At 37.5% G+C, this 9415-nt stretch overlaps 1 pseudogene; it reads left to right on the forward strand.

Moving 5' to 3' along the window:
* The first annotated feature begins 1748 nt into the window (after nucleotides 1-1748).
* LOC112398345 (5-azacytidine-induced protein 2 pseudogene) lies at nucleotides 1749-2938 on the forward strand (annotated as a pseudogene).
* The last annotated feature ends 6477 nt before the right edge of the window (nucleotides 2939-9415 follow it).

The raw sequence follows: 9415 nt of genomic DNA on the forward strand, positions 1-9415 counted from the left end.
AAAAAAAAAAAAAAAAAAAAAAAAGAACATTCCATTGTATGGATGTGCCACATTAAAAAAATAAAAAGAGAAAAGAAATAAGGCAAATAGGTAGGCTTACTTGTACAAGCTATTCAGGGAAGAAGTGATTTTTCTTCTGAGCCAGATGAAAGTAAACCAAAGTTTATTGATTCAGCTGTTGCTACTAGACAACATCTTTTTGGCACGGATTAAGCGTTGGCTGCTAACTACAGCACATGTAGCTCCAACTTCTTCAATGAAAGATACTAAGGTGAAGCCCAGATCTTCTGTTTCAAAAATGATTAGAAATTAAATCTAGAAACAAGTTTTGAATATAGTATACTAAGATGTAAGACTGCAATGCACAGGGTCTGAAGCAATAATTTTGAGAGTTTAGTGTGAATACGTTTCACTCAGAGATCTTGTTAAAACTCAGATTATTGGGCCCTACCCCCAGAGGGTCTGATTCACTGGGCCTGTGAATCCTCATTTATAACAAGCTGTTATGTGATGTCAACGCTTGTCATCTGTGACCCACACAGTGAGTAGCATAGATCTAATCAATAACTGTTTTATGGCTCAGTATGACAGATTCAGAATGGGCATCTTTATAACCCAACTTCAGTTCTGTGAATATATTCTTTCAAAAGATATATGTCCAAAAAGATATGTGAAATACTTCTACTTTATGGTTATTTTCTAGGTGGAACTAGCAGCACATGATCTACCTAAGGGGAAAATGAAATTAGTGACAATAGGTAATCTTTGGTTTTCTCCAGAAATTAGATATAATCTGGAGATAAAAATCATATCCTACTTCTTTGCCAGACAAAATCTTGAAATGTAGGATTAAGTGAAGAATGTCACACCACTTCAAATTCTCAGGGTTGGAGTTTAGAATTAGATAACATGTAATCCAATTCCCTTCATTTCTAGACAGTGACGGGAATTGTGCCCACTGAAGGTGAATGACACAAGGTCATAAAGATAATGAAAGGCAAGGCCAAGATTGTAACCCAAGTCTTCTGGTTGGGAGCACAGTATGCTTTTCCATCCAATAATTTCCTTTCCTGCCGGAAAAGAGCAGGTTACACATCTGGTTGGAACCTTTTCTTGGCCTCATCAATGGCAAAGATTACAGTAATTTATGAAAATCTTCTCTACCACTTTAGAAAACATTTTGGCAGTTCATCAAATGATCAAACACAGAGTTACCATGTGACCCAACAATTCTACTCCTATGTTTATATATATCCAAGAGAAACGAAAACCTATGTCCACACAAAAAGTTGTACATGAATGTTCATAGCAACATTATTCATAATGGCCAAAGGTGGAAACCCAAATGTCCATCAATAGTTGAATGGATAAACAATATGAAGTATATCCATACAATGAAATATTGTTCAGCAAAAGAAAGGAATGAACTGGCTCCCCCTGCGTGGCGCACGGCCCAGGGGGGCGCTGACAGAGCTGGGTAACTGATCTTCTCCGTCGGCGGCTCGGCCCTCCTTCCAGAGCCTCCAGGGCCGCAGCCGACTGGCTGGCCTTGCCGGCCTTGATGCCGCCGAGGTGGGAGAAATGGCAGTCCCTCCGCAGCGTTCCCGGAGCGGCTGCCTTCGCCGGGGAAGCGGCGCTGTCTTCGAGGAAACCGGAAGCCCCCGGTGACCCGGTTTGTTTTTGGTCGGTTTCCAAACACTGGGGAATTGAAACTCGGCGGCTCTGGGGGCGGCCCTAGGAGCCTGTGTGCGGGCTGTCATGGATGCACTGGTAGATGATGGTATCTGCATTCTGAATCATGAAAAAGCCCATAGGAGAGATACAGTGACTCCAGTCTCAATATATTCAGGAGATGAATCTGTTGCTTCACATTTTGCCCTTGTCACTGCATATGAAGACATCAAAAAACGACTTAAGGATTCAGAGAAAGAGATCTCTTTCTTTAAAAAAAGAATAAGATTTTAGGAAGAAAAGCTTATAGGAGCTCGAAGGGATGAAGAAACAAATTCTGTGGGAGGAGAACAAATAAATAAGGCCTACCAGGCATATCGAGAGGTTTGCATTGATAGAGTTAATCTGAAGAGCAAATTGGATAAAATGAATAAAGACAACTCTGAATCTTTGAAAGTACTGAATGAACAGCTACAATCTAAAGAAGTAGAACTCCTCCAGCAGAGGACAGAGATGGAAACTCAGCAGGTGACAAGAAATTTAAATCCACCTTCATCAAACCAGGAGGTGGAAAAGTTGAGCTGTGACCTGCAGATCCATGGTTTGGAACAAGAACTGGAACTGATGAGGAAAGAATGTAGAGATCTCAAAATAGAGCTAAAAAAATCCAAACAAACAGATCCATCTCAGGAAGACAGTATGAAGAGCAGAGATCTCCAAAGACTAAGCATTTCAAGTGATAATATGCAAAGTGCACACTGGGAACTGAAGAGAGAAATCTCGAATTTACATCTGGTGACTCAAGTACAAGCTGAACTTAAGAAAGCTGAAAACCCCAGCTGCAATCAAGAAAGCTTGCACCCCAGCAGGATTCATGGAAGACCTTGGGAAAGACAGCACAAAACTGCACTTGACAAATTTTACTGCAACGTACGAAAGACACGCCCCTCTCTCGCCAAATAGCAAAACTCTTTGTCATGCCATGTCTTCCCATTTACCAGAAGATGTAAAGGTTTTATCAGAGAAAGCAGTTCTCCAGTCATGGACAGATCGTGAGCGATCCATTCCTCACGACGGCACAAACTTTCAGGAACACAACTCTTATGGCAGAAATTCTTTGGAAGGTAACTCTTGGGTATTCCCAAGCTCTCCTAAACCAAGTGAGACAACATTTGGGGAAACTAAAAATAAACCTTTCCCTTTATCCAACCTGCCACCACTGCATTACTTGGATCAACATAATCAGAACTGCCATTATAAAAATTAATTCTGAAGAGATTCATGAGGTTCTCATGAGGTTGCTGTGTCTCTCTCAGTGGTTTTCTTGGGAAATCATTAACAAACTGAAAGTAGATTTTGATTAAACTTTTACAGAGTTCTTCAGTATTTACATTTGCACATAATGTACCATATTACATAGTTGATTTTTCAGTATGAAACAACACCCTCCAGCTCAGAATCAGAAATGTGTTACTAATTAATAAATTAACAAACCTAAAGTGTTTCAGAAAAAAAAAAGGAAATGAAAGAGTGATACATGCTACAACATGAACAAGCTTTGAAAACATTATGTCAGTGAAAGAAGTAAGTTGCAAAAGTTACCAGATACTATATGATTTCATTCATATGAAAGCCCAGAATAGGGAAATCTATAAAGACAGAAAGTAGATTAGTGGTTTTTTAGGGCTGGGTTGGTGAGGGACAGAGGAATACGGGAATTACAGCTAAAAAATATGGGGTTTCTGGAGAAGGTTCAAGATGGTGGCATAGGAAGATCTTAAACACACCTCCTCCCATGGACACAACAAATCTACAACTACATATAGAATAGTTCCCTTGGAAAAAGACCTAAAATTTGGATGAACAAATCCTCCACAAAAGAGGGTAAAAGGACAGCATTGAGATGGGTAGGAGAGGGAGAAATATGGGCTCCCAGGGAATAACCCACATCCCAGCTGTGGTGATCCACAATCAAAAGGGATCACAAGGTACAGATCTTTCCCCTGAGGAGCAAGGGATTCCAACTTCACATCAAGCACTCCAACCCCTAGATCCTGCACAGGAGAGACAAGTCACCTAAACATCAGGCTTTAAAAACCAACAGGCAAAATGCTCAGGAAAACGATAGAACTTCATGGAACAGAAGACCAACTCTGAAACGGCTTGCATGCAGACTCACTTGGCCTGAAAACCATTGCAAAAACACCAGATTGCAAAGCTCATGGACCATAGGCGATGGGGACCCACTTACTAATATTGAAGCAACTGCTAGAGAGGCAAGAACCAGTTGAGATGCTCCCTGGGGACTGAGTCATTGGTGGGAGTCATTTATGCAACCTCAGCGTACCTTGCTAATACTGGCACTGGTGGGCACCATTTTGGAATTCTCTGTCTAACCTGTTCGTGACAGTGGGCACACCCTGCTGAAAGCCCTGCCCATCCCTGCACCCCAGCTGGGCCTCATAGCTGACAAAGCTATAACCCTGCCCACCAGTGCCCCAGGGCAGCCACCACCAGGCCCTGCAGCCAGTCTGGGTGACAGCCCTGCCCTTTAGCACCCTGCAGCAGCTGTAGCCCTACCACAAAAGGTCAACTACAGCCTACAGAGGGGACACGGCTTGAAAACCTGGCTCTGGTGGCCAGGTGGGATTGCACTTCTGAGCCCCACAGGACATCTCCTAAATAAGAACACTCCTTCAAGACTGGTAGACATAGCTGATCTACCTAATACAGAGGAAAAAACACAGAGAATTAGACAAAACGAGGAGACAGCGGAATATGTTCTAATCAAAAGAACAAGACAAAATCTGAGAAAAAAATTAATCAAAACAGAGATAAACAATACACTTGATAAAGAATTCAAAGTAATGGTCATAAAGATGCTCACCAAACTCAGGAGGAGAATGGATGAACAGAGTGAACTTGAATGAAGAGATAGAAAATATAAGAAAGTAGTAAACAGAAGTTACAAACTAACTGAAGAATACACTAGAGGGGTTCAACAGCAGACTGGATGAGGTAGAAGAACAAATCAGCCAGCTGGAAGACAAAACAATGAAACTCACTCAGACAGGGCAGCCAAACAAACAAAGAGAATTTTAAAAAGTGAAGATACCTTAAGGGACCTTTGGGACAATATAAAGCAGAATAACATTCACATTATAGGGGTCCCAGAAGAAGAAGAGAGAAAAAGGGTCAAAAATATTTGAAGAAATAGCGACTGAAAACTTCCCTAATCTGGGGAAGGAAACAGAAATTCAGGTCGAGGAAGCCCCAAGTATTCCAAATAATATGAACACAAAGGGACACACAGGAAGACACATTATAAATAAAATGGTAAATGTTAAGGATAAAGAGAAAATCCTAAAAGCAGCAAGAGAAAACAACTTGTTATATACAGGGAAAACCCCATAAGGCTATCAGCAGATTTTTGAGCATGAATTTTATAGGCCAGAAGGGAATGGCATGACATATTCAAAGTGCTTAAAAAAAACAAAAAACAAAAAAAACTTCTAACGTAGAATTCTCTACCCAGCAAGGTTATCATTCAGAACTGAAGGAGATATAAAATATTTCCCAGAAAAGTAAAAGCTAAAGGAGTTCATCATCACTAAACCAACTCTACAAGAAATATCAAAGGGACTTCTATAAGCTAAAAAGAAATGGTGCTAATTAATAATAAGAAAACATATGAAAGTAAAAATCTCACTGGAAGAGGTAAATATATAATAAAAGTAGTGGATAAATCACTTATAAAGCAAGCCTGACGGTTAAAAGAGAAAAGTAGTAAAAATAACTAAAAGTACAATAATGAGTTAAGGGATGCATAAAATAAAAAGATGCAAAATTTGTCAGCAAAAGTATAAAACATGGGGAGGGGGTAAAAAGATAAAGATTTGGAATGTGTTCAAATTAAGTTGCGACCAACCTAATAGGATGTCGTATGTGAATCTCACAGTAACCACAAGGAGAAAATTTAAATACACAAATTAAAATGAGAAGGGAATCTAAAACATAACACTGAAGAAAACCAGCAAAACACAAAGGAAAAGAGAAAGAGAAATGAACAGAGAGGAACAATAACAGCCAGAAAACAATGAACAAAATGGCAATAAGTCCATACCTATTAATAATTACTTTAGATGTAAATGGACTAAATGCTCCAGTCAAAAGACACAGAGTGGCGTAATGGATTAAAAAAAACAAGACCCTTCTATATGCTGACTACAAGGGACTCACTTCAGAGGAAAGGACACACACAGACTGAAAGTGAAGGGATGGAAAAAAGATATTCCATTCAAATGGAAATGAAAAGAAAGCTGGAGTAGCTTTACTTATATCAGACAAAATAGACTTCTAAACAAAGCCTGTAATAGAAGACAAAGAAGGGCATTACACTGTGATACAGGAATCAATCCAGCAAGAAGATGTAACATTTATAAATGTATATGCATGTAACAGAGGGACACCAAGCTACATAAAGCAAATATTAATAGACTTAAAGGGAGAAATTGAAAGCAATACAACAATAATAGGGGACTTTAATACCCTAATTACATCAATGAAAAGAGCATCCAGAAAGAAAATAAATAAGGAAACAGACTTAAAATACACATTATATCAGATGAACTTAATAGATATATATGGAATATCCTATCCAAAAGCAGCAAAAACACATTGTTCTCAAGTGCACATAGAACATTCTCCACGATAGATCACGTGTTAGGTGACAAAGCAAGTCTCAATAAATTCAAGAAGACTGAAATTATGTCAAGCATCTTCTCTTACCACAGTGGTATGAAACTAGAAATCAATCACAGGAAAACGTACAAAAACATGGAGGTTAAGCAACTGAACGACCAATGAGTCACTGAAGAAATCAAGGGAGAAATAAAAAAATACCTAGAGCCAAATGAAAACAGAAATACAACACATCAAGATCTGTGGAATGCAACAAAAACAAATCTAAGAGGGAAGTTCGTAGCAATACAGGTCTTCCTCTAGAAACAAGAAAAATCCTGCTCCCCCAGACAACTAACTTTACATTTAAAGGAACTAGAAAAAGAAGAACAAACAAAGCCCAAAATTAGTAGAAGGAAGGAAATAATAAAAATTAGGGCAGAAATAAATGAAGTAGAGACTGAAAAAACAATAGAAAAGATTAATGAAACCAAGAGTTGGTTCTTTGAAAAGATAAACAAAATCAATAAACTTTCAGCTAGACTAACAAAGGAAAAAAGAGGATTCAAATAAATAAAATCAGAGATGAAAGAAGAAAAGTTACAGCTGATACCATAGAAATACAAAGGTTCATAAGAGACTACTATGAACAATTACATACCAACAAATTGGACAACCTAGAAGAAATGGATAAATTCCTAAAAACATACAATCTTCCAAGACGAATAATGAATAAAAAAATCCAAATAGATTAATTACTAGTAAGGAAATTTAAACAGTAATCAAGAATCTACCAACAAAAGCCCAGGGGCAGATGGTTTCACTGGTAAATTCTACAAAACATTCAAAGAAGATATAATACCTATACTTCTCAAACTCTTTCAAAAAACTGAAGAGGAGGAAAAACCTTTTAAACACATTTATGAAGCCAGCATTACCCTGATACCAAAATCAGATGAGAACAGCACAAAAAAGAAAATTATAGGCCAATATTCTTGATGAACACAGATGCAAAAATCCTCAACAAATATTAGAAAATCAAATCCAACAAATACGCTAAAAGGATCATACACCACCATCAAGTGGGATTTATTCCAGGAATGCAAGAATGGTTCAACATCCACAAATAAATCAACAAGATACATCACATTAACAAAAGGAAGGATAGAATTCATATGATCATCTCAATGCATGCAGAAAAAGCATTTGACAAAACTGAACATCCATTTATGATAAAAAAACTCTCAAGAAAGTAGGTATAGAGGGAACATACCTGAACATAGCAAAGGCCATATATAACAAAACACCATACTCAACAGTAAACAGCTCAAAGATTTTCCTGTAAGATCAGGAACAAAACACTATTGCCACTTTTATTCAACATAGTACTGAAAGTCCTAGCCATGGCAATTAGGCAAGAAAAAAAAAAGGTACCCAAATTGGAAAAGAATAAGTAAAACTGTCACTATTTGTAGATGACATGATACCATATACAGAAAACCCTTAACACTACACCAAAAAAAAGTCAGAATAAATGAATTTAATAAAGTTGCAGGATAAAAAATTAATAATATATAGAGATCTGTGGCATTTCTATACACTGAAGCACATTATCAGAAAGAAAAATTGAGAAAACAATCTCATTTACAATTGCATCAAATATATACAATGGTATATTACTCAGCCATAAACAGAAATGAAATTGAGTTATTTGTAGTGAGGTGGATGGACCTAGAGTCTGTCGTACAGAGTGAAGTAAGTCAGAAAGAGAAAAACAAATGCCATATGCTAACACATATATATGGAATCTAAAAAAAAAAAAGGTTCTGATGAACCTAGGGGCAGGACAGGAATAAAGATGCAGATGTAGAGAACGGACTTGAGAACATGGGGAGGGGGAAGGGTTAAGCTGGGATGAAGTGAGAGAGTAGCATTGATATATATACACTAACAAATGTAAAATAGCTAGTGGGAAGCAGCTGCATAGCACAGGGAGATCAGCTCGGTGCTTTGTGACCACCTAGAGGGGTAGGATAGGGAGGGTGGGAGGGAGGGGATATGGGGATATATATATATACATAGAGCTGATTCACTTTGTTGTACAGCAGAAAATAACACACCATTGTAAAGCAATTATACTCCAATAAAGATGTTAAAAAAGAAGAGAATAAATTACCTAGGAATAAATTTAACCAAGGAGGAGAAAGACCTGTACTCTGAAAACTATAAGACACTGATCAAAGAAAACACAAATAAATGGAAAGATAGTCCATGTTCATGGACTGGAAGAATTAATATTTGTTAAAATGTCCATAGTACCCAAAGCAATCTACAGATTCAATGGAATCCCTATTAAAATCCCAGTGGCATTTTTTATAGAAATAGAAAAACAATCCTAAAATTCATACGGAGCCACAAAAGATCCCAAATAGCCAAAGCAATTTTGAACAAGAACAAAGCTGGAGGCATCACACTTCCAGATTTCAAAATTATTACAAAGCTGCAGTAATCAAAACAATATGGTACTTGCATAAAAACAGACATGTAGAATAGAATAGAGAACCCAGAAATAAACCTACACATAAACAGTCAACTGATCTTTGACAAAAGTGCCAAGAGTACACAATGGGTAAAAGGATAGTCTTTTCAATAAATGGTGCTGGGAAAAGGATATCCACATGCAAAAAAATGAAACTGTACTATTATACTACACACATAAATTAGCTTAAAATGGATTAAAGACTTAAACATAAGACCTGAAACCATAGAAGTCCAATAAGAAAACAGGGGAAAAGTTTTTGACATTAGTCCTGGCAATGATTTCTTGGATATGACACCAAAGGCACAGACAATAAAAGCAAAAAACAGACAGACTAAAAAGCTTCTGCACAGCAACAATAACAATCAACAAAATGAAAAGGCAACATAGAGAATGGGAGGAAACATTTGCAAACCATATATCTGAAAAATAGTTAATATCCAAAATATACAAGGAAGTCCTACAACTCAATAGTAAATAACCAAATAATCCATTTAAATAATGGGCAAAAATTAACTATTGCTT

Source organism: Neophocaena asiaeorientalis, unplaced genomic scaffold, assembly GCF_003031525.2.
Source record: "Neophocaena asiaeorientalis asiaeorientalis breed wild unplaced genomic scaffold, Neophocaena_asiaeorientalis_V1.1 scaffold993, whole genome shotgun sequence".
In the NCBI taxonomy this organism is placed as follows: domain Eukaryota; kingdom Metazoa; phylum Chordata; class Mammalia; order Artiodactyla; family Phocoenidae; genus Neophocaena; species Neophocaena asiaeorientalis.